Consider the following 27,391-nt stretch of genomic DNA (forward strand, 5'->3'; position numbering starts at 1 on the left):
AAAGAATGAAAAAAAAAATCACAAGTTCCCCCACCTGTAGAAAGAAAAAAAAGAAAAGAAAATTGTGAGCCCCGGAACGCCAAACATGGTACTCAGAACTCCAAGCACGCATGCTCAGAACTCCAGACTGCTGTGTTAGGCAGTCCAGATAGGGAAGAAAGGGATCTCCGCCCTGTCAGCCCAGAAGTCTGTGCAGTGATGACCGCACAGACCGGAAGGACACCGGACTGCATCACCCGCAGGCTGGAGGGTCCAGCCTACTCTCGTGATGCCTCGCAGGGAAACCAGAACAGCTTGTGCAGGCAGCTATAGAGGTTGATTTGTCTAGAGTGGGCTGCTGCAGAGAAACCAAAACAGCTTGCATTGGCTGCTACAGGAATGGATTTTGATCTGCTCTTTGGTTCAGTCTTGTTATTTAAGTAAGTTCAGACTCATCCTTTGTTGGTGGTGACACAAAAGTGCTCTATATTTGTTTTGTCTGTTTCAGCCCTACTGTGTATTATTTTCTTACTGAATCCAGGCTTGTTATTGCTGCTGAATTTTCTGTCGATCCCTATAAGGTAAAACATCTGAATTAACCCACACTAAATGGAAATGATTTTTGACAGTATTTTGTAGTTGTGGCATTTTCCTGCTATTCTCATATTTAGACCTTTAGTACTATTAGTTGTTGAAGTGCTCCTAATGGAACCAGATTTTCTGCTAGTCTAAATTTTGTGGCCTGTCCCGCTATTTGCCTAGTTACACTTCAATAATAATATTATTTGAATGCCTTTCAACAACTGGTCACAGAAGCTGTATTTTCATTATTTCTCTATCGTGGAGTTTTTAAAACATGGCTGTTACTGACCCAGAATAAAACTTATATTGTGGCTTAATATATTTTATGTTGCTGCAGTTGAAACCCTTTCTTAACTGTCTTCTCACTTTTTCCAGGACCAAGAATGCTTGTTTAATACAGATCTGTACAATCCAAGCTTATAGGGGTAATCAATGACATGATATTTTGGAGTAATTATTAGGTTATTTTACTATAGCTAGTGGTTGACATCAGCATTGTATCTTTTAATTAGAACTTTATTGTTTAAAAATTGTCCTTGTTGCATATACATAAGTAATGTGAGGAGTTCTAATTTTGGTCTTATGGCTTGTTATTAATGATGTTTGATGCTAATCATATTTCTTTAGCATATTTCTTGTTTTATTTATTTATTTTTATTTTCTTGACAGCTCCCTTATCTTTTATTCTTTTTTGTGTGTCATCTATAACTTGCAAACCAGTGCAATTCCTAGCAAGAGAAGTACTGCACATTGCTGGGTTGCTCTTTTCCTTGACATTTTTGACATTTAAGAGTGCTGCTGTTATACTTAGGTTCATAGGTAAGTACTAGGCTATCTGCCCAAGGGCATTTATAAGCCTAGCCAGAGTGTGTTGGCTTTTGCCAACCCCTTATATTAGTTCCCTGTGCCTCTGACCAGCAGAGCCCCGGGGTAAATTTTCTGTTTCCCATCCACCCGTCAAGGTTTCTCTTGAAGAGTGCTAGTGAGGGGCTCTGCCTGATGTATATTGGAATCTTGTTCCAAAGCATGGGGAGTCACTGGGTCAGGAATCTGTCCCTCCAGCACATCCTATTTATAGTTGTGGTAAGGTTTATATCCCTAGAGCGTGTGGCTCTCAGGGATTTGTTTTTTTTAGGTGGAGCATATCCATCAATTCTGGGTTGGACATGGCCTTGTATGTCAAGCAGAGATCACCTCTGAGTAAGCGGTATGCAACCGAGTACAGCCGGAGTTTCTTTAGTACTATTCCATTATTTTCTGTGTTTTTGCACATTTACATATTTTAATGTGATGTTTTATCTCAGTGTATTAACTGGTGGTTTTTGCACTTTTTGTCATCCTAATTGTAAATGATTGTTAGTAGCTTTATTGTTTAGTTACTGACGTTCCTGTACTTTGGGCTCATCTCTAGTGATTTTATAACTATAAAGGTTAGGTCTGCACTCTGGTGACAGTAGAGTATAATCAGTCTCTTCTGAGCTTGGTAATCGAAGAGGAAAACTTTTAGTATGTTTTTTCTGATTGACCAGTGGGATATTTTGCTTGTTTATTTATTTTCTGTGCATGTATAAAGTCTTTGAGTAGGGAAAAGAATACATCATGGCAGATAGAATGATATGGAGTTCACTGCTGAGGATAATAAAATACTAGTCTCAGAACTGAATGAAGGAGCCTACCTACTGAAGTACCTGAAAAAATGCTTGAGGCTGCTGAGCCCAGCCAGAGTCCTGAAGTTGCCTCCTGGTCTGAAATGGTGGAGAAGGTGACGGGAAGTTGCCAGATGATGTACTGAGCAAGAGAGGGGTATGACAACAGTTTCATTGTCAAGCTACTCTGCTTACTAGGAGGATCAGGAAGAAGAATGAACAATACACCTGGAGGAGATCAATGCATGATGCTACGAATGCAAAAGAAGTCATTTGCAGAACCGCAAAAGGACAAAAAGAAGAATATATTACAAAAGAATCTTGCACTTCAATATGATTTTTTTTCCATTCAGTTTTAGTGCCACTTGTGGTAAGACTGAGGCAAGTGAGAGAAATTATTCATATAGGCAATGAATATTTTTGTATTTTTTTGGAACCCCAAAAAATCCAAATATCTCTGTCAGTAATTTAATAATAAATGTATAATTCCATGGAAGGATTATATTTTGCAGGAGTTTGTAATTGCAAGATTTCATATATTTGCAGAATTTAACCTTTTTGTATGTCAGACTATAAAGTACAGCAAAACTTGAGAAAGTATTAGGATGACATGATACATTTAGAAAAAGGCATTAAATTACTTGGGGGTTAGACAGGGGCAAGAACAGTAGTAATGCACTTTGTATTTTCAGAATGACAGGTACAAAAGTTCCCTAACGTGCATGATGTTAGTCATTATAAAAGGATATTTATATTATGCCGGTCAGCGGGAGAAATCTTATTTTTGTGGGGAAGGGTGCCCTGTTTCAGATGGCTGCTTGAAAAGAAAATGTGAAACATGCAGAAAATATGGACATCTGAAAAACGCATGCATTAGAAAATGTACAAAATAATTCCACAGAACATTTTAGCTAGATTATGTTAAAAAATTAATGATGTGATGAATGCTTATGAAAGCTCTGAAGAATTATCTAATATGTGAGAGGAAGAAGGGGAAGATAATTCAGATGAGGAGCTTGACAATCATGAAATACAAGAACAAGTCTCTCCAGTGTGTTCTGTTTAAGTCAAAGATAAAATTCAGGCCCCTAGACCTTGTATTTCTGCCACTCTTTGACTTATAAATATGCAGAATATTCATAAGTGTGGGGATTGTGGATACCTTGTAAGCCAGGCATAGATCACCCCTCAGCAATCTATAGGACTGAGTAGAGGGAAAGAGTTTAAGGTGCTCTGAATAAGGCAGGTTTATTACTCCTTGTATTCGTTTTTGTAAGGAATCTCTGAGGTCACTCTAGTTGCTTTATATACCTGTTCAGGTACATGCCAAAGGGAGCATTGTACTCTATGACTGGTGTGATAAGGGCGGAGTACAGTGGGACCTAGATGCCATGCCATTATTTATAAGTTGCACAACATACAAGGATTTTCTCACCACTGTGGCCATATGGTGGTCAAAGATAAGGCTACTGTCTACATGCATACCCAGATCCCTGACCACTGGTTCGACTCTTAGGGGCATATTATCAACATAGTAATTAGCCAGGATGGTTAACTTCCCAAAGGGTACAATTATGCATTTCTTAGCATTGAGATTAAGACCATAGCTTTGACACCATTTGCTAGTCAGAGATAGACCTTCTTGAAGAATGTTAGTGTATGCAGAGCAATTGATGATAACTCCCAGCTTGCAATCATCTGCAAACTTAGTCAGCCATAAACATTCAGCATTTGCTTCCATTTCAGAGAACTAGATGGCAAAAAGGAGTGGGCCCAGTACTGAGCCCTGGGGGTTCTCCGCTAGTGACTGGCCTCTTGGTGGAGGTGGTCTCACCTATTTTGACCTCCTGGGTCCTATCAGTAAGCCAGTTGGCTATCCAGTGGGTGGTAAAAGGTTTTATATCTAAATTAGTGAGCTTGTCTATATGTCTGAATGGGGTATTGTATCAAAAGCCTTGGGCAGGTTGAGATAAGCTGTATGCCCAGTCTTGCCTTCATCCACTGCTTTGGTGACCAATTCAAAAAGGTCCACCAGATTTAATAAGTATGACCTTCCTTTAATAAAGCTAAACTGTGGTCCAGTGTTTGCAGGTTACCTCTTTCCTCATTTATCATGTCCTTGATGATTGACTTCAACAATTGGTTAAGCTTCTGGTGTCATTCAAAGGGGATCCAGTATCTGTCTGCCTGGGACGACTAAAACAAAAGCTGCCCCATGGATTTCAAAAGAAACCAGACAAAAAAAATCTTACTTAGAAACAAAGCTTGGGCCAACTGGCATGCCACAAAAATCCCCATCGATCAACTTAAATATAGAGAACTAAGGAATGACACAAAAAGATCCATTATGTTAGACAAAAAAAAAACCTTTTACTACCATCTACAACAGACACACCAAAATCAGCCTCAAAAGTTTTGGGCAGGTAATTAATAAACGTCTTCACCCAGGACAATCCACCACTCCTTCCTCCTCAGATACCAACCAAAAACATTCAGAAGAAGTTGCCAATACCTTTAATAGCTTCTTTACTGAGACCATCCAATCCCTAGCCAAACAGCTATCTCCTGCTGGTCCAAATCCAGTTGTTACTATATCCATCTCCCAACTCTCCTTTCACCTTCAACCATTCTCCACATCACTAATTCGTTCCCTAATCAAGAAATTAAAACCAACCACCCTCTCAGCTGATCTCCTACATGCAGAGCATCTATAAAAAGCTGCAGATACCATAGCATACCTCATATCCATTCTGATTAATAGAACTATATCAGAACCTTTCACCCCCTCTATCTGGAAGATATTCCATATTATCCCACTCCATAAAGGTGGCAACTCTACTGAGTTATCAAATTACAGATCCATAGCTGTTCTATTACGCCTGGCTAAAATTATGGAGAAGTGTATTCATAAATAATTGTTGAGCTATCTTATCCAAAACAATCTACTCGCCAACTCTCAGCATGGCTTTAGACCATTTCACAGCACCACCTCAGCCCTCTTCAACTTCTCTAACATCATAAACCAAAACTGTAACAATAACATACTTACCTCAGCCCTCTTTATTGAGCTCTCTAAAGCCTTCGACATGGTAAACCACCAACTACTCATAGACACACTGACAACCTTTTCCCTAGGCAACCAGGCTATCCAATGGTTCCAGTCTTACCTGAGTGGTAGACAACAGGCTGTACTATGGCAGGACAAATTGTCCACCCTTCTACCTGTCACCCTTGGAGTCCCCCAGGGCTCCATATTAGGACCACTTCTTTTTTCTGTCTTTATTAATGGCCTGTGCACAGTCACCCCGAATGCAACCTGTATCCAATATGCAGATGATTCCACTTTCATTTGCTCAGCCACCTCCCTCTATGATCTGCGGACTTTAACCCAAAATGCTTTTAATACAGTTGAAAACTGGCTCCTTAATTGTCAACTCATATTAAATCCTAACAAAACGAAGCCACTGCTGTTCTTTCCCACCCGAAGGTCCCCCTTATCAACTTTTACCATAAAGTCTAACAATGGCATCATTATTTCACCTGTGTTTGAAGGTTGCCAATGTCTTCGTTTATAAGTTCCATGATAATACGCTCCATGGCCTTGCAGATAAGGCTTGTCAGACTGATGGGATGGTAGTTTCCGGGATCCAAGGTGGATCCCCCCTTGTGGATTGGGATAACTGTAGCTCTGCGCCACTCAGTGGGCACGAAACCTGAGGTGAGGCTATGATTAAACATGACAATTAGGTGAGGTGCCAGTTCATATTGTAGTTCATGTAGTGCACAGCCTGGGATGTCATCTGGTCCCATGGATGCTGTATTCTTGGCTTTAGAGAGTGCGTTTTGTACCTGTGTGGCCATTATTACTGGAATTTGGCAATCTTCCGGTATTGAGATGGGCCATTTAGGGGGTGAGAGGGGGGTGAAGTTGGCACTGAATCGATCTGCCAGGATATTGGTATTATCCTTTGGATCAGTATATTTAATGCCATTCTGTTTTAGCTCAGAGCAGATCTGAGCATTGCCATTTAGATTCTTGACATAGCTATAGAATGCTTTGTGGTTGTCTTTGGAATCTTTGGCAATTTTATTTTCGTAACTAGCTTTGGAGGATTTTATGAGGCATCTCAGTTTCTTACTGAGGCTAGTAAGGGAGTTTTTTGCATTCTGGGATTTTGTGGTCTTTCTAAATCCCATATATTCTTGGTACAAATGTTTTTTTTAATTTTATTTCAAAAGAAAGGTATGCAAAACAAGTAAGTCCAAAGTACTTAACGTTTTTTCTGATTGTTTCAGAACATTAGCTGCCCCCTCCCCTTCTGTACTTCTAACTGCAGTCTGTCTTTATATGCTGTTTTAGCTATTTGTAAGCCCTACTGTTTTTCTACTACTAAACCCTTTCACTTATAAATTCTTGTCTTCCTAAATTCCACATAACTCCTTGGTAAAATTGGTTTATTTTATTTCAATAAGAAAGGTATGCAAAACAAGCAAGTCAGAGTGGGTCTATGTTAGATCAGCGAACGCTTAAAAAAGCGAACGCTGATTGATCGAACTTATGTAAGCAAAAGCTTACATTCTTGAACTGTCAGAACAGCGATTTATTTCCAAATCACTGATCCAAAACAAATACACATGACACAAGCACACCAAACAAACAGTAATCTACACACATACACCTAAAATCTGACACCTAACCCTGCACTAAACTATACACACACCACTAACTATCCACTTACCTTAACCCAAACCCTAACCCTAAGGTCCGTCACTATTGCACACTCACCTCACCCGCTCCCTAACCCTAACTCACCTAACCCGCCCTAACCCTCACGTCCACACAATCGCACACATACCTAACCTGCGCCCTAACCCTAACTCACCTAACCCGCCCTAACACTCACATCCACACAATCGCACACTTACCTGAACCCGACCCGTAACTTTCCACCACAGCACTGAAAATACCGAAGCAACAGAAACAGACAACCAAATTCTTTCCCTAGGAAACAAATCAGGTTTCTGTTGCTTTGATATTTTAAGCTTTCGCTTACATAAGTTCGATCAATCAGCGTTCGCTTTTTTAAGCGTTCGCTGTTCTAATATAGACTCAGTCAGAGTACCTACTGCCTTTTCTTACTGGTTCTGTAGACTTGCACATCTATGAAATCAGGGGCCAGCCCTTTTCAACATACTATTGGCTATCCACCACTTTTCTGGTCTATTCTGATCCTTCCCCTCCCCCACAAGCACAATTACAGCCTAATCAGGGCCAGCCCTTTTCCTCATACTATTGGTTATCCACCACTTTTCTGGTCTATTCTGTCCTCTCCCTGCCCCACAAGACATATTATAGCCTAACCTAGCTTTCTTAAGCTACAGGAACTATTTTTAAAATCTCCTTGGTGTAGCTGCTTGTCTCATTGGATGGAGTGCTCATACCTAAGGTTATTTTTCATATTTGTTTCTCTTCATTTGTAAAATTTATTGATGTTGATTTACACCTTTGTAAAGTGTAATGAAGCTGGACATGTATTTTTATGGGAGTCAGTATTTTCAGCACCTCTATTTGCTCATGAAACTGTTTACCTAGCCTTAGTATTAGTGCGGCACAAATATTGTACTTACTAGAGTATAGACTTGTTGGAGCTTTGTTATTGGTGTAGAGCATTGTTATTGTTGGAATATTATTTCTTTGCTGCTCACTTTATTATTGCATTTTTAAAAACCTGTCTAGTTATTAGTGTGTACTTTTCCTCACCTATTGGTGTAGAATGTGCTATACCACTTACATTTGTTTCAGTATTCCTACATCTGTTTTTAAAATCTTAGCAGTCCGTGTTGCACTTCTCTGCTTATAACAAGTACAGTATTGTACTGACTAATATGCTTAGTTCTGTAAATGTTATCTTCCATTTTCACCTTCTGATATATTTGCAACTGCATTAAACTGTTGAACTCGATAACTGCCAAAACTTGTCTTAAATTTCACATCATCACAAAGTGAGGCATTTATCTGTGTATAGATTACCTAGTTGTTTTTTTTTTCTCTCCACTCTTCTGTTAGCACCTTTATACCTATTGCATTTTTCCTTAATAACAAATGCAGTATTTTGTGTTAACATTGTTTATGTTTCTTCTCAGCTTCTCCTTTTAATCTACTTTTTCCTGGATCCCCGCCAAGCTATGTTCGAACTACTGGCCTGCAGTGCTCTTTAACAGAACCAGGCAACCTTGGGATCAGTGTTATTTTCAAAAAATACAGAAAGTATGTTTTATCCTGTGGACGAAATGAATTGCTAGCCCTTGTTTAATTTCTATTTTTTTTTTTAAATAAAGCACTCCACGGATATTAGCTTGCCCCCCAAATCTGGTACTTCCTAACAGCAGTCTCCCTTTGCATGCTGTTTAACTATTTGAAAACCCTGCTGTTTTTCTAGTATTACTAAACACTTTCTCTTATAAATTGTTTTTCTAAATCCCACATACTCCTGGTACAAGTGTTGTTTTTTAAATTCTATTGCAAAAGAAAGGTATGCAAAACAAGTTAAGTCCAAAATACTTATGTTTTTTCTGATTGTTTCAAGACATTAGCTGCCCCCCCCCCCACCTCTGTACTTCTAAATGCAGACTTTCTTTATATGCTGTTTTAACTATTTGTAAGCCCTGCTGTTTTTCAACTACTACTAAACCCTTTATCTTATAAATTCTTGTCTTCCTAAATTCCACATAACTCCTTGGTAAAATTGGTTGATTTTATTTCAATAAGAAAGGTCTGCAAAGCAAGCAAGTCAGAGTACCTACTGCGTTTTCTTATTGTTTCTTTAGACTTGCACATCTATGAAATCAGGGCCAGCCCTAATCATACTGTTGGCTATCCACCACTTTTCTGGTCTATTCTGATCCTTCCCCTCCCCCACAAGAACAATTACAGCCTAATCAGGGCCAGCCCTTTTCATCATACTATTGGTTATCCACCACTTTTCTGGTCTATTCTGCCCTCTCCCTGTCCCACAAGACCTATTACATCCTAACCTAGCTTTCTTAAGCTACAGAAGCCAGTGTCCTGGCACTGCTGTAACATTAAGTTTGGTACCCAACTGTGCTCCTAGTCCCTCCCTTATTTGAAAGTTTACCTCTGGTCCTTGCTGGTCCCCACATTTAACTAACTTTATATCTTACAATTGGCTTCTCAGTAGTCAAATTTCAACAAATAAAGATTGTATTAGTGTACCATACCCTTATGCCTAGCCATCTCCACCTATCAAAACTCCAACCAATCACAGATTAAGCATTCCCTTTCACTACCCTCCATTAACCTATACCAAATTACATCCCCCCCGCCATATCCCAACCTACAATAATGAAACCATCACATAATCATATAATAACCACTATTCTTTCATGCACTCTCACTATCCTATTTATCCTAACATTAACTCTGTACCTCACCTCCTACCAAACCACACTAAATGCTACCTATGCTACCCCAACAAAACATACCTCCACTTGTATTACTCATGCTCCTCACTACAGCCAACTCATATCCCCAAGCCCATACCATCACACTACATAGCACCTAACTCACTCATTTTACTCCCAATTACTGCTAGGTCTCCAGCAACAAACAAGTATATAGCCATCCTAACTAAACTTTCCAAACTGTTACACCATATAAACTACCAACTGATCCTAGCAGGAGACATACACCCAAATCCAGGGCCTAACCCTATGCAAACTACCACAGCTAATTCAACCTTCTCCTGTAGCCATCTACCCACTACTAGACCAACATCCAGCCTACTAATTCTGAGCTTAAATATTTGAAGTATTAATAATAAGGTGCACTCATTGCATGCACTACTATCCACCTACTCCCCTGATATATTATGTCTGACTGAAACCTGCCTAAAGCCCACTACAGCAGACAGAGTTACTTCCTATTGGATACAATGTACTATGCCATGATATACTGTCTAAAAAGGGGGAGGGGTAGCATTACTCTACAAGAACCCCGTAAATATCACCACTATTAATCCACAAATCCCTTCCTTCAATAACTCTTGAACTCCTCCTAGCTAAACTCAGACTTAGTGATAAAAAGTCAATCAGTATTATCACATGCTATATACCACCAGGTTACAACCTCCATACCCTAGAAGCCTTCCTACAATGGACAAGTCAAAACCTGCCCAAGAAAACTATCTTCTTTGGTGACTTTAATATAGATTGGACCATGTGTTCAGCTATTAACCCCACAAATCATATCAACCTCTACAGTTTCTCACAAGTCGGTCAATCAAGCACTAGATGAGGAAATGCAAAAATCAAAGAAAGCCTCCTAGACTGGATCTTAATAAATAAGACCAACACCTCTTACCAAGCAGGGATTCCCCCCGGACTCCCTTAGCAACCATCAACCCACCTTCCTACTAAAATTCAAAACCCAGGCCAACCCTATCCCCATATTACAAACAACCCATAACAGAAAAAGCTTTAACCCCAACAAATTCAAACTTAAGCTAACGCACCATAACTGGAACATACTAAACATACTACCGGTAGAAGAAGCGATAACCCATTTCAGTTACACTTTTCTAGAAATCCTAAATGCTCATGCTCCAGCCCGGACCACTAAACCCAAAGTGAAAACAGCCCCCTGGCTTACCAGAGAGACTAAAAATAGAATATCAGAAAGGAACAAAGCCAGTTATCACTGGAGAGCCACGAAAACCCCAGCAGCTAAGGAACAATTCCAAAAACTTACAAATGAGACAAAAAAAGAAGTTCTCCTAGATAAAAATAATTATTTCCTACAGCTACAAAACAAGCATCAAAACAATCCCAAGAAATTCTGGGCAGGAATAAATAAACTACTCCACCCTGGCAGACCCTGCACCCCGCCTCCAACTTTCATTAGTGAAATCACAAATATACCAGACACGTTTAACAAATACTTCATAGAAACTATTTCTAATCTTGTTCTAAAACAGCCCACATCCAACACCACTAATTACCCAGAACCTGTAGATAGACCCAAAACAACCTTCCAGTTTCAACCCATCCCTACCAACTATGTCAAAAGGTTGCTATACAAACCTAAACCTACTATACTAGCAGCTGATAGGATACCTGCTAAATACCTTCAGTTGGCTGCCAATGAACTTGTCTTCCCTAGATCCATCCTTCTAAATAGATCTGTCTCAGAAACCTCAGTACCACCCATCTGGAAGATCTCTTATATTATCTCCCTCCATAAAGGCGGTACCTCCACCGACCTCACCAACTATCAGCCTTTAGCCATCCTGCCTCCACTAGCTAAAATACTTGAGAAATGTATACACCACCAACTTATGCCATACCTGCTTAACAACATCTCTCTCTCTCCTACCCAACATAGATATCGGCCTTCTCTTAGCACAACCACTGCCCTACTCTCTTTCACAAACCTCATCAACCAAAACAAACACACAGGCAATCTAACTTCAGCCATATTCTTGGAGCTATCAAAGGCCTTTGATATGGTCAACCATCTTAAACTAGTACAAGCCCTTACTGACCTTGGCCTTAGTAACCAAGCATTAGCTTGGTTTCAGAGCTATCTACAAGGAAGACAAGCAGTTCGGTGGGACAACAACCTATCCACACTGCTACCCTCCACCACATGTGTCCCACAAGGTTCCATTTTAGGACCCCTCCTAGTCTCTATTTTCACCAATGACCTCCACAGCATCTGTCAAGATGCAACAGTTATACAATATGCTGATGACTCAACACTTGTCTGTTCAGCCAATGAGCCTCAGAAACTTCTCTCTATAACCCAAAAAGCCTTCCATACCACCAAAAACTGGTTTCTTAACAAAAACTTAATACTAAATCCCCCCAAAAACCAAACTGTTGCTATTTACACCAAACAAATCTACCACAATACCCAGCCCATTTAACATTGTGTCCACGGATTGGACTGTCATCTCACCTGACGCACGAAATTGTTAGGAGTGACCATTAATAATAACCTCAAATTTGATCAGCATATAAATCACACCATTAAAATTATCCACAAAAAAAGTGGGCAGTCTGTATAAAAATAAACCATTTCTAACACAACCTGCTAGGATATCAATTGCTCAAACTCACCTCCTTTCCAGACTATTTTATGCCTCACCCATTCTCACCAACTTACCCAAAACCAAAATTGCCAAACTCAACACCTGTTACAATCAAACTGCAAAATTTGCTACTGGTGCCCCCTACCGAGTCCACCATTGCCATTCCCTAAAACGACTTAGCTGGCTTGAATTCCCTAATCTCCTAAACCATCATCAGCTTTCCTTTGCCCATAATCTCCTACTACTCCCAGACAAAACTGCAGCACTGGCCAGTCTACTAGAACTACAAGCTAAAACCAGTCAACATCGCTCTAGCGACAGAAAATTAATCAAGGTCACCAAAACCAACAACACAGCAGGGGACTCCCTCTTCCCTAACTACATAGGCAAAATTTGGAACGCCCTACCTACTGCTATTACCTCAGCAGGCTCAAAGGTTACATTTAAAAGACTCCTGAAAGAACACCTAAAGCACACATGGATATGCACATGCCTCCCCTCCCCTTATTCTTGCCCTCTGACTTCAGCTTCATCACCAAAAGAATGCAACTTCTCTAGCTTCCTTCCAGTTCCACCTGTAATTCTAACCCCTTATTATACCATGACCCCCCATTAATATTCCAAAACGTGCACGCTGATTGGCCAGCTTCTTCTTCCTCTCAGTCAGAACAAATGGTTTTTCCCTTCTCAGCTGACATCTGATGTCTGGTATGACTGTGCTAGAACCCTGACTTGTAATGGCTACCCATGAAGCATTGCCAAAGGGTCCAGGAAGATTGGATTACTGGTCCATGGGCTCTGAGGCTCTCATGTAGATACATCAGTCCTAGATCAGGTTAAAAAAAATAGATGGTTGTATCCCTTCAAAACTATTTTTAACAATTTTCCTTTCCTTCTTCAACTGAAGGGGACATCTAGTAAAGATGAATATGTAGGCCTGGATGCTCATGCCAAGACTTTAGCCCCTCTTAGATTCTCTAGGAAAAGTCTAAAGTTATTAAGCCTACTAAGAGTTGTTTTGGGGGTGAATGACTAACAGCTGTCACAATGCAGTATGTTGGAACTTTCACCAAGGCAGAAAATGTGAGCTGTGCTGGAGTTCCTGTATGATATCTGGCTATAACATGCATACTTCCCCTTTCTGACAGATATAAGCTAGGAATTAAACTCAACTTTTTAATTTTCAGTGAAATAAGAAAGGAAGGTCAGCAGTAGGTTACTTATCTTGTCCACAAAGTCTAGTAGTAAGCCAACCATCTATACCTAACTCATTATATCCAAGTGATGACTCAAGATGCATCTGCAGTTAACTCCTAGTGATGCCTGTGAAGGCTGTCAGCCTAGCTAAATAAAATTTTGTAGATAATTCTATGTCGTTGTAAATATGAATATGATCCACAGGCTTGTTTGACAAATGTAAAGAAAACTATATGTTGCACTGAGCTACAAAAATGTAACCACAGTGCACTCTGCTGGAAGAAAGCTGATAAGTCAAGCATTGTATGACTGGTCTCAAGCTTGGAGACAGGATGTCTGGGCCAGGAAATTCTTTCTATTGTCTTGACTCAAGAGATAATTACTAAGATTTTACATGTATAATGTCTTTTATTGCTGTGGCTTCCTGGCCAGGTGCATCTTGCTAAGAAATGTAAATTTTGAGTTTATGTGAGCCTGGGAAACTAAATCAGAACTGTTAAGAATGATGCAATGTGAAATGACTCAGCAGTACTGTGTTATCAATTTAAGGACAGAAAGAAAGGAGAGCATTTTTTTACTTAGTGTGAAGAACATCACTCACATGCATTTGCTTGCTCTGTATGCAAGTAAGATATTTATTTAGAACAGTGTTTTCTCTTAGAGATAGAAATAGCCAGATTAGTCTATCTGTTTTCTATATTTGTCAGACTATTCTACAGTATTATTTTAAAGCATTTTCCTGTGATTTCTGAACACTGTAATGTAATTGTTTTGAAGTAATAAGTATTGTCTTGTGGTTTTATTATTAAATATTTTTAAACCTTTCAACTGTTGCTATTTTTTGTGTAGTGATAATTTAAGCTCTTAGCGTACATTGCATGCATTCAGTTATACTGTCCAAGCCACTGCAATATCTTTAGCCCTGGGTCACACTTACTATTTGGATAACAGTAATATTACACCGTCACAACTGGTCACCCTTTGGGAAGGGCCTGATTAGTAGCTGATAAGAGTAGTTAGTGGCAGTGATTATTACCTTATAGCCTAGCAGGGGTGGGGGCATAGCTGGAGAACCTGTGCCAGCCTTCCCCAGGAGTGTCTGTGTGTTTGTATATAAACCAAATCTCAAAGTGTGTGTGAGTCAGCTACTTGGGCAGGGACACGAAGCACTGGTTGGACAGAGAGGGTAATGGAAGTTTTGGCTTGACTACTCGACTGGGATCTGAACCCTATAACTGTGCCAGTGGGGAGTCTTATTGGGGAGCTGGAGAGAAAGGGAGAAACCAGTTCCATACTGACTGTGATCTCTGTGTGCTCTTAAGGGAAATTGTACTTGTACTTGTACTTGTTATCCTTCCCAATGTGCATGCCCCCCACTGGTGCATTCATTGGTAGCAGTGGTGGGATATCCACATCAAATATTAATTGTTTGGTTGTAGTATGTTAGCCACATCACATACTAATTGGCTTGCAGTGGTTGTGGGTAGCGAATTCCTGTAACATGTGTACAGTGATCACTGAAGGTGTATTTGTACTCCAAATCAGCCATGCAGTGAATATTCAGAGTTCAGATCACAACTGTTTTATATCTTTTGTTAGCTTAGTTAGTCAGGGAGAGCAGGCAGGTTTGTCAGCAGAGGAGTATGGCAAGCTGACAAGGAGCCAGTTGGCTGAGATGTGCCAGGCTAAAGGACTGGTTCATGGAAACCTGACTAAGGCAGACATGATTGGAGCTTTGGTCACAGCTGCATCAGAAAACAGCAATCAGGAGGATGATCAGACTGGCCATGGAAATGTACCACACAAAGAACATGGACAGCTCAACCTTTCTGCAGAGGACTTAAAAATCCATCTGGAGCTAAAGAGACTTGAGTTGGAGGCCAGACATTTGGAAATGAAAGCTGTGGAGAAGGAGAGGCAGAGGCAGCATGAAAAGGAGATGCTGATTCATCACCAGAGACATGGAGGTAATGGGGGAAGGGAGTAACCAGACCCCAGAAGCACAAAATGTCAGTAAATTTCTTCCACAGTTTACAGAGGGGGATAATTTTGATAGTTTCATTCATATGTTTGAGAGGGTATGTAAACAGTATGATTTTGACTAAAGGCTCTGGGTACAGTTCCTGAACACCTTACTCCATGGTAAAGCTGTGAATGTACTTTCCAAATTATCTGACATTGACTGTTTTAACTATAATGCTGTAAAGAATTGTCTTAGAATTGTTTAAGCTAACACCTGAAACTTATAGGAAAAAGTTTTGTGAGCACAGACACAAGGCAAATGAAAGTGTGTATGAATATGTTGCTGAACTGAGCACTTACTTTCATAAGTGGGTGAGTGGATGTTAGGTCACCACTTTTGAAGGGCTGGCAGACCTTTTGGTGAGGGAAATAGCCCTTAGCACTTTTGCCTCAGGACATGAGGATCTGGTTAGCTGATAGACAATGCGCTACTTCAGATGAGTTGGGGAAGAAGGGAGACCTAGATCTAGCAAGCAGGGCATCCTGCACAGGAAAAGGGACCCCAGTACTGCTTATGAGTCTAAAGGAACCCATAGTGGGCAGCCCAGACTGCCCCAACAGAATATGCCAATAGCAAGAGAAGCCACCAGTCCAGGTACACATCCAGGACCTAAGGTTAAATGTTTTGAATGCAACCAGTGGGGCCATGTGGCATATAGATGTCCACAGAGGCAAGGTGGGGAACAAAAGGTGAGGGAGCCAGTAAGTGGGAAAGACAAAATACCAACAGTGGGTTGTCTTGAGACAACAAGGGTACCAAACTACCACCAGAGGTTATATCCTATCATAGTGAATGGCAAAGAGCCCATTGCTAAGAGAGAGAGAGAGCCTCTGACATAACCATTGTCAAGCCTGCAATGGTTACAGAGGAGCACTACTTGCCTGGGCAGTCTACTCCAGTCAGAGCTTTAGGAGGGACCCCATTCCAAATACATTTGACTAGGGTTTACCTTGACTGGGAGGGTGGAAAAGAAAGCCAGCAAGTAGTTGTGTTTGAGGATATCCCAGCAGATGTCCTGATAGGGAATGATTTTGATAATGCAGTACCATGTGCTTATGCAGTGACATACAGTCAGGCGTGGAGACAAGCATGTGGGTCTTGTAGCCTGGGGGAAACCCAGACAGACTGCACACTTGCAGCCAGGACTGGTGAGGTGGTTACTTCAGGGAGGGAGCTATGCTGTAGCAGTGAGACTGAAGGTGAGCTACAGCTGCTTGTTGGTACTAATGTTCCCTTGGACAGAGTGACTGCAAGGGTAGATGTGAGTAGTGGTACCCAGGCTGATGGTGAGGCACCACTGTCGGAGGATACCAGACTTCCTGTGGAAGGGGAGCTGGGAATGGTTACAAAGACAGAGTTGAGACAGGCTCAGGCATGGCCTGCACCTGTTACCAAAAAGCAGGTGAGGGCATTCTTAGGGACAGCAGAAAGTTCATCTCCAGTTATAGTGCCTTGGCTGATCCCCTCACAGACCTGACAAGGAAAAACAGGCCAGATAAGGTAGTGTGGACCACAGCATGTGAGCAGGCATTCCAGAAGCTTAAAGAAGCTTTGGGAGGACCCCCTGTGTTATCCAGTTCAGATTACAGCAAAGAATTTGTTGTGCAGGTGGATGCTTCGAACTATGGGGTGGGGGCTGTACTTAGCCAGATTTCTTCAGAGGGAAAAGAGCACCCAGTGGTTTATCTCAGTCGTAGGCTCCAACCCAGGGAGGAATACTATGCAGCCATAGAAAAGCAATGTCTAACCATAGTGTGGGCACTGCAGAAACTTCAGCCTTATTTGTATGGAAGAAAATTCACTGTAGTCACAGATCACAATTGTCTAACATGGTTACACTGAGCCAGCCAGCAAAATGCTAAGTTGCTAAGATGGAGCCTAGGGTTGCAAGCATATGATATGTCAGTGCAGCACCGCAATGGTGTTAGCAATGCCAGTGCAGATGAGTGGTCAAGACAGGGAATGGGGTAAGGTATACTCAGATAGACCTAACCCTCTCGAGCAACATTTCTCAAGGGTCACTTGAAAAACTAGCTTGAGTTCTCGAGGGTAGAGATATGTGAAGGCTGCTAGCTTAGCTAGATAGAATTTTGCAGATAATTCTATGTCCTTGTAAATATGAATATGATCCACAGGCTTGTTTGACAAATGTAAAGAAAACTATATGTTGTACTGAGCTTCAAAAATGTAACCACAGTGCACTCTGCTGGAAGAAAGTTGATAAGTTCAGCATTGTATGACTGATCTCAAGCTCAGAGACAGGATGTCTGGGCCAGGAAATTCTTTCTATTGTCTTAAGAGATAATTACTAAGGTTTTACATGTATAATGTCTTTTATTGCTTTGGCTTCCTGGCCAGGTGCAGCTTACCAAGAAATGTAAATTTTGTGTTTCTGTGAGCCTGAGAAACTAAATCAGAACTGTTAAGAATGATGTAATCTGAAATGACTCAGCAGTACTGTGTTATCAATTTAAGGACAGAAAGAAAGGAGAGAATTTTTTGGATTTTGTCTGAAGAACATCACTCACCAGCACTTGCTTGCTCTTTATGTAAGTAAGATATTTATTTAGAGCAGTGATTTCTCTTGGAAATGGATAGAAATAGCCAGATTAGTCTAGCTGTTTTCTATATTTATGTCAGAGTATTCTACAGTATTATTTTAAAGCATTTTCCTGTGATTTCTGACCTCTGTAATGTCATTGTGTGAAGTAATAAGTATTGTCTTGTGGTTTTATTATTAAGTATTTTTAAACCTTTCGACTATGGCTGTTTTGTGTAGAGATAATTTAAGCTGTTAATGTACATTGAATGTATTCGGCAATACTGTCCAAGCCACTTCAGTAGCTTTATCCCTGGGTCACACTTACTACTTGGATAACAGTAATATTACACAGTGAAATTGGTCACCCTTTGGGAAGGGCCTTAGTAGCTGATAAGAGTAGTTAATGGCAGTGATTATTACTTTATAGCCTGGCAGGAGGGGGCATAGCTGGAGAACCTATGCCAGCCTTCCCCAGGAGTTTGGGAGTTTGTGTGTTTGTATATAAACCAAATCTCAAAATGTGTGTATGTGAGATACTTGGGCAGGGACACAAAGCACTGGTTGGACAGAGGGGGTACTGGAAGTTTTGGCTTGACTACTTGACTGGGATTTGAACCCTGTAGCTGTGCCAGTGGGGAGCCTTATTGGGGATCTGGAGAGAAAGGGAGAAACCAGCCCCAGACTGACTGTGATCTCTGTGTGCTCTTAAGGGAAATTGTACTTTACTGTGTGTGTACTTGTTATCCTTCCCAATGTGCATGCCCCTCACTGGTGCTAGTGGTGAGGATTGAGGTTCCTTGATTATTGGGCCAGTTCACAGGAGTCACAACGCCTCTAGGTATCACATATTGCTTGTTCATATTTGCATCAATAATTCCAAAGCCATGCTATGCACAAGGTTTTAAAATATTTCATCTTAAAGCTTCCAGAATAGCAAAGTCAACTGCATTAATATTTGACCTCTGTCTAGTGCAGGTAAAGAGATATTAACTATTGTTTTCATGATATTAATTTATACAGATATAATTTTCACATTTTTCTAAACAGCTCAACAACCAAATAGCATAGAACTCCGTAGCCCCATATGAAACCTCTCAGCTAGATGAATAAAATGATACTGATGGTATGTGTTTAACTTGAGTAGTAGCTGAAATATTGTAAGCTGTTTATAAAATACTACAAGTATTATAGTTACTGTGTTTACTGAGAATTATAGAATTCATTTTAAGACCTATAACCTAAAGACTACTACCATTATTAAAATAGTTTGTGCTGAAGGGTTTGCCATTTACATTTCCTTCATAACCCCTATGGCCCCAGAGATATGAACATTTTGTTTGAAATGTGAGGACATAATTTGATTCTCTCAAAAGGCTTAGGCTCTGCCCATTGGAAGTTATAGTGCAAACTTTCTGAGCGCCATTGGTGTGAATTAGTTAAGATGCTGTTGAGATGAAATATCTGACTGAATACTTTGTCAAGAAAGATCTGAAAATTGTTGCTTGTACATCCTGTTTATGCCAGCATGCCCTCATGTTTCAACTGATGTATGGTGCATGAGGAAGGGACCCAAAAGCTTTAGTATACTTGCCAGATGTCTGATAACCTTGGCAGGATATGGCCCATAATGCTTTATTCTACTGCAACAGTGATGTAAATATGAACATCTGCTACTGTGCATAATACTATGCTTACCTGCTGAGTGATATATTATATATAAAAAGTGCATACATATATATATATATATATATATATATATAGTGTATATATATATATATATATATATATATATATATATATATATATATATATATATATATATATATATATATATATATATATATATATATATATATATATATATATATATATATATATATATATATATATATATATATATATATATATATACATACACAGAGAGAGAAACAAGTATGTAGTATATACTTTTTGAGGTGCTGCCATCTTTTATGGCAAATTTTATTTTTCCTATTGATAACCATAATGGGAAGGTAAGGAGATGAATGAGAGTTACCATGAGTCTTACAAAAGTGAACTTTACAGTGTGTATGAGTGTTTTGAAATGGGATGGGGGAGCAATCCTGTCAAAAGGAGCAATGTTGAATTCCTAACTGAGTAAAGAACTGAGTCATTAGATTTTTTTTGCCACACCCCAAAAGGCAGCTAGAAACAGAAGCCAGACTTTGACAGCAAAGTAACTAAAATAATTGTTAAACCAGGAAAATGCATAAAAATAGCAGAATGATGAGCACTGTTGTAACAGAGAGAGAGATGGAATTGCTGAAAGGCTGCTAATGAAAGTGTGCATAGTGAATGTACAAAGCTGCTGAAAGAATGGTGTTGGGAAAATGCTATTCAAAAATGAAGCACATGCTCAAAAATATTGGTAAAAGAAATTACTTAAGTTGGTAATGAGTATTGCAAACCATTGTCAAACTGCAAACGTTATGTAATTACATTTTAAATACAGAAGTAAACCAATGAACTATGATGCATTGTGGTTTCAGATTAACTGTGACTTGGGGAAATTCCCTGTATGTCAGAAAATGTTGTTATTCCATGCAACATGAGGAAAAGTGGATTTCTGTAAAGAAAGTAAAGCAGTGATTGATGTACAAGTTATTTTTTTCTGCTCCCTGCAGGACCTCTCTCAATGGCTCATCTACCTGCATGCAATCAGTCCATTTGTTCCGGTGGCTGGGATATGAGCCTTCCTGGATTAGCCAGGGACCTTGTTACCCATTTGCACTTGCCTGGGCAGCTTAATCAGTCTTCTGTTCCTAGTGAGAGTAGGGTGGTAGGAGGTAGGTTAGCTTGTGGAGGTGAGAGGTGGCCTAACTTCTCCCTTGTCAGCAGATTGTCTGAGCTCCACTCTGCTGTCCTCTGATGGAGCATTCCTCTGCATGCTGAGTTCCTTTGGTCTTTACAGGTGCAAACACACACATACAGTTCAGACTCCACTGGGTGTAATATCCAGTTTAATTTCGGTATCATCCACGCGGTGAACCCGAACAGCCTCACTTCTCTTAGGATGGTGAGCCGGCAGTGGCTGTTCACTTCCAGCTTCCCCAGTCAGCTCCTACAGGCACCTGTGCTGCAGATCAAACCCAATTTACCTACACCATAGTCAGGGCTCTATGCTACAAAGCAAAGTTGACTACTGATGTACAAGTTGTTGAGAAAACTTTGTGACAGAACATATTCTGTGTTCAGAAACAATGGTGTACTGAGGAAAATTGCCGCACTGGCTTTCTGAGAAAAATAAGTCTAGCAATTCTGAAGTGGGTATATTGGAAATATTGACAGCAAAGTGTGCTTTAAACTATAGCCTGATCGATGTGTTAGGTGCAACAGTATGGTACTTTGGATTCAGTTCAAAAGTACTGATGCATACGTGCAAACCCAGTAACATTTTTACTTTATTCTGTTACCTAGTGAGCAACAACAAAGTCTAAAAATGAACTGTATGCTAGAAAAAAAAGTGTTTCCAAACAAGTGGGAGATTTTGTAGTGAATTTTTTTTTTAGTGCAAATCTGATAGGCTTAGTGTGTGCGTACAGTAAAATATTGATAATCTGCTAAAGCAGTTCAGAATCTGGTGTGTTGCAACAGTGAGGAAAGCATATTGATTATATCAACCTGACATTTCTTGCATTTGTGAGGTGATTGTGTTTAAAGCATGTGAAAATCATTGTCTGGTACTATTTGAAGAGAACTGTATTGTTCCTGAAATACACTGGTAGTTAGGAACAGCTGAGAAAAACATACATGACCTGCTTGTTGTGAAGGGAAAACAAAACAATACTATGTGGAAAGTGCTTAGAAATGACATGACTTTGCTACAGCACTGACCCTCATTAGGTGCTGCCTGTGGCAAAGTATATGAGAGACATAAGTAAACAGCAAAGCTTCATAATTAGTGAACTGTTGATACTTAAGAAATGGTACACTTACAAGAATGTTTGCCATGTGTCCATGCACAGACTTTCTCCTGTAATAAGAGTGGGTATTCATGGCAGTTAAAGGGTAGCTTGGAAAAGAAAATTACTTCTTGGTGGTAATAAAACAAATAAAAATTGTTGTACCAAAAATCTGGTGACATTATGTGAAATTAAGGTTGTATAAGGTGCTGTTCTAAAAGTAGAACCCTTTGACAGGGAAAGGGAGTTCATTGTTGCGTATTGCAAAAAAAAAAAAAAAAAAAAGAAAGGAAATAGAGAGAAAACATGATGGAACTGATTGTGAACTGCTTGTACTGAACAATGTGAATCAAAAGGGATAACTAGACAAACAGCACCTGTACTGCTATTGTGGAAAGTAAGCAGGTGTTAAGATGAGATCCAACATGGGTTTGTAAAAGAAGCGGCACTGGGCAAATAAAACTGATCACAAGCAGTGCTGTGGTACACTGCAATAAGAATTATTTTAATCAGAATACCTCTAGACAAGAGCAAATGGGTGTTTTACAGTTCAGTGTTGTAGCTCTGCAAATTGAACTCTATTGGAGTGTAATGGTGCTGCCTTTAAAGGGTCTAAGAGCTCTAAGAAAGATGCTGCTGAAAACAGAAATCAAATGAGACACGTTCTCAATACCATCTAGTATGTAGTTCTGAAATATGAAGTTAGAGCATTAACTATGAGTGTAGAAATGCTAAGACAGAGAGGAAGAACTGTCTTTAAGCACGGCGAATCAATAGTAATATGAGAACAGATGACGTATGAAAATGAAACGTAAATAAGAAAGGGTTTAACAATATTGCTGATTAACCTTGATCATCCAAACGAAATGTCAAAATAAAAAAGGCAAAGAAACTATTGACTTGCCCAAAAGACTCTGTGAAGTTTATATACACATAAGAACAGTGAAACATAAAAAGTAAACATGAAATGCCAAGTCAAGTTACACTGGAAACCGCATGGAAAAACACTAAAGTAACCCAATGGTGGAAACTGAAGGACAACAAAGAAATCATTTTCAGACATAAGCTGACATTGTGTTACTACAGAGTGAGAAGGAAAAATTGTGGCAGGAATTACAAATAGCTTACAACATCCGATTTGATCTAAAAGTAAAATATTAGAATGAACAAGTAGAGAATAAATTAATAAAGGTGCAGCTTCAAGATACTGAAAACAAAGTCAAAAACTGTACATAATCTCTTGCTCCCAGCTTATACAAAAAAAAAAGCAATCTTAAAGTATAGATGAATGTAGACAATTGGTACTAATCAGTGAAGAGCTAAAAAAGATCCACAAATTAGCACAACAGTGACCACCAATAAAAACAAAAGATTTCATATAGTTAATGCCATTGTTTTCAAATGTAAGCGATTAACTGGGCAAAATTTGAATCATACATAGCTTTATCTGCAGAATCCATATTTTCTCCCCATTTATCTTCAATTTTTCAATTTCTCTAGCAGTATCCATGCATCTCATCAAACACTACCTCCACTGCGTGGCTTACAGTTGTATAAATCTCAGTGATAATTCCTCCATTTTTGCAATCACTTCAACTGAATTTCAAAAATCAAAACTCCATCATTCCAAAACATTTTTATGTCAGCAGGAAATATCAGCAGTTTACTGTAATTTTCCTCACTTACATTTTTAATGCTTTCATGGGTTGCAAAAGATGTTTTTCATCTCAGAACAGTCATGCTCAATGTACACAGGTCACACTGCCACCTGATGACTATCTACCAGATTACCGCAAAGCAGTTGTTCCTTTTCACATGTCAGAGACTCTACCATTATTGGTCCAGACTTCCAATTTTTAGCATCTGACTCTAGCATTGGCAAGTACTTTACCACTACAATCCTGAGTGAATCATTTACAAAGAATGTCCCTTCTACCATCCTGTTTATTTACACAGACCATCAGATCTGTCCATTCCTCACCTTCCAGAACCTCAAGCAATCTCAGATTTCTCCTCCTTGCCTTATCCTTCATTCCAAACAGTTATGATATGTGCTTAATTACTTTTTCCTGTTTTAGCTGCCTTTTCCTGAATCTCATGTATTTGGAATTCTAAACAGGATCCACTCCTGCTTCCTGATTATGCAGGAACATTGCAGTCTTCATTCCAATCAACTCCTTAAGTTTCAGTCCAGCCAAATTCCACACTACATTTTTTTAACTTCCAAGCTGTCACTTCTGTAACAGTCAACCATACTGATTTTCTCAGATATCTACTTAATGATGTTGAAGCAGCATTGCTACCCTGCTTCAGCTTATGTTTCACCTCGTTGTCAAAATGCTTAAATTCAGCCATAAACTCCAAGTTTTCCATTACCAATGCATTAACAACACCTTCACTCCTCAATATACCAAAAACTATACCAAATAAAGTCTTTTAATTTACAGTTTACTGTTTTCAGATATTAGTGTCCCAAAAAGACAACAGTTTCACTAAGCACTTCAAGTCCCCTCAGCAGTCTGTGTTTTTTGCTTTTTTATACTGAAGACTATAATCTTTGAACCAGAGAAATTAAAGTTTTAACAGCAGTCTGTCAGTTTCTGTGTCTTCTGGTGCCTGATTCCCTTACTACACACTTGCTTTTCTTTTTCCTTGTTGTTTATGTTCCATTCCCACTGATCTTACTTCTCATTTACTAAATGCAAAGTATTTGTATGCTTGTCTGGTTTTCCATTCCCCACTCCCATTCAGATCCCAAATCATTTTGTATAGACTTACCTAGCAGTCTTCTGGTTCCTGCACCCTTTATTTAACCATATCCTTGCAATCCCATTCATCCCTATGGAAAATAAAAATGTCCCACTGGAATAACCTTCCTCACAACTGCATGGCCAGATCCTGAAAGCAAATAAAGTAACATCTCTAAATGAAAAAATACCAAAGTATTGTGATATTGAATTCAAGTGGTGCAGACAGAATGAATGAGAAGCTAGAAGGGCAATTCATGTTTCTAATACAAAGCATGAATGAGTTGTTATAACTCTTGTATAGAATGTTCACTTTTTACAACTGTACCATGTAAAATGATGCTGCATGGATAAACTTACCATAGTCATTGTGAACCTAACCACAGTAATTGTCATCCTATTTATCTGTGGAAATGTTGAAGACCTAGAAAAAAGCAGAATAATTAACTTATTTTTTTTTATTTGATGAGATAATGCTTGAATATTGAGGAAACATTCCGTTACATAGCAGCAATGTAAAATGCATGAAATTCCACTTGTATGTCCAGTAGAAAAAATATCTGCAGACTATAGTGCATACTGCCCCAAGAATGTTACCATTTTCATCTCTACTCCTGCCTTGGAAAAATAACAGCATTTATCTTAGGACAGGACTTCTTACAGAAAGGGTGTCAGTCATGAAGCAGTTTGGTAGATATGAAAAGTAGGGTTTTCTCTGATCAACTAACAAAAGAAAAGTCTCTATGTTAGCGACACACAGGAAAAGAAGGCATATTTCTTCCATTACCCTTCATGATGTTACAATCTAGGCATTTATATGGGCTATCAGGTTTATTAACATTTCACCAAGAATGTGTTTTAGACTGATACTTTGTATAAGGGTAGTAATGGCATTTAAGAAGACTCCTAGCTCAGCTTTAACCATACCATGTAATAAGGCATGCTTTGTAATACCTTTTCTTAATGTTCTCCACATTTATTTTGATAGCATACTATTTCAGATATGGACTGAGCAGCTTATATGTCTGTGAGTACACTGTCTTTTTACTTTGTTTACTATTCAGAAAATCATACTGGACACTATTCATAATGTGGAACACAAATCCATGGGGTAAATATATAGTGATACACATATACCCAAGCCTTACATGATGAGCAGAACAAGGCAATTGGATAAGTTGTGTGGCCGCAGTACTCAGTACAAGGAGCAATTACACTGATGGATTTCCCACTCTCCACCTGCAATACTTGTGATTCATAAAGCAAACAGTGGCTATGTAACAGCTGACCCCAACCAACATGGGGCCAGAACTACGTGCCAACAGTTGTTGTCTACACCGAAAACAGAATGAACGTTGCCTCATGCTGATATGTTCCTTAGCATTACAGAGCTGATCAACAAAATCAGTGCAAACTGTAAAAATAATAATGTAAAGCACAGCTGCCTACCATTATCTCTATATTTTGTGGCACAATCCACTCTGATACCACCCCCCACAGTAGTCCTACCCATAGCAATGATGCTGTGGTGCTGCAAACAGTAGCAGTGCTCAGTGAACTGGATGTCCTAATTTCAAAGTATGTCAGTACAGTGTCATCCACAATAATGGGCTATATGGTGGGTATTTTTATGAACTGCTCTTGATCATAGTTGCAGAGGGCCATGCACAGCTGTGCTCTGCAAATGGCACTGGAAAGCTGTCTGATCTCTGTAGCACATACCACAATCTTTCCTTAACCTCTGTGCAGGACATACTAGATTGTTCTTTAACCTCTGTGCAGGATATTCTAGCTCTTTCTTTAGTAAAGTATATTTGTAGACAAAACACTGAGATCCTAGAGTTGTAAGGGGTATAGATCATTTTGAGGTCTACCTCATGAGCTAACTGTATGCTGCAGTTTTGCCAGCTAGTCTTTATTTCTTTGACAAAATATTTTGTACAAACTAAATTAACAAAGAAAAGTAACTGTTGTTCATGAGAAATAATAGCATAACAAACCATCGTAAAATTGAGCTTAAAATGTTGTGCTCCTTAGGGATGATATAGTGCCCCTTCCAGTGTTTTAATATTCTCTCCTGAAGGGATGGTAACTTTAGGGATCTCCTGAAAGTGGATTGCATTCAAAACACCCATAATTTTCAGATGGCTGTAAGAATTTCTGACAACAGAAACATGGTCTTTCAAAATTAGTCTAGCATTCAGGACAAAGCCAAGATCATGAATGCATGGAACAAAATCCAGCTGATTCCTCTTGTTTGTAATTAACTTGGAAAGCAGAGGAAATTGGGAAGATGGAGACTGGTATGCATCAGCATGTTTTCAATTTTAGCCAGGAAGAGTTTTAAATAATTTGCAACAACAAAAGAAATCTAGAGTCCACACAGTCCTCCACGGTTGAAAAATCTGGCACACTGGAGAGAAGGAGAGGTATAATTCAAATTCACTATCATAAAACAAATGATAAATACCTGTCCTAACCGTGACCGGAGCTGTAGTGTCCACTTAGCAGACAACATGTGAACTAAAATTAAGCTCTGAGGTACAACACATTTAAGGGTGTGTAGGTATGTTGAAGAATTCACACTCGGTTCCACATGGTGGGTACACCAAGAGATGTAAGAGG

At 39.4% G+C, this 27,391-nt stretch overlaps 1 long non-coding RNA gene across 1 annotated transcript in view; it reads right to left on the reverse strand.

Moving 5' to 3' along the window:
• Positions 1 to 27,391, reverse strand: part of LOC122793765 — a 96,775-nt gene that overhangs the window by 11,942 nt on the left and 57,442 nt on the right. The window contains exon 2 of the long non-coding RNA XR_006363532.1: positions 25,127 to 25,190. This is a non-coding gene — a long non-coding RNA (uncharacterized LOC122793765). The remainder of the gene's footprint in view (positions 1 to 25,126; positions 25,191 to 27,391) is intronic.

The sequence above is a fragment of the Protopterus annectens genome, chromosome 2.part0, assembly GCF_019279795.1.
Source record: "Protopterus annectens isolate FY-2018-M chromosome 2.part0, PAN1.0, whole genome shotgun sequence".
NCBI lineage: Eukaryota > Metazoa > Chordata > Ceratodontiformes > Protopteridae > Protopterus > Protopterus annectens.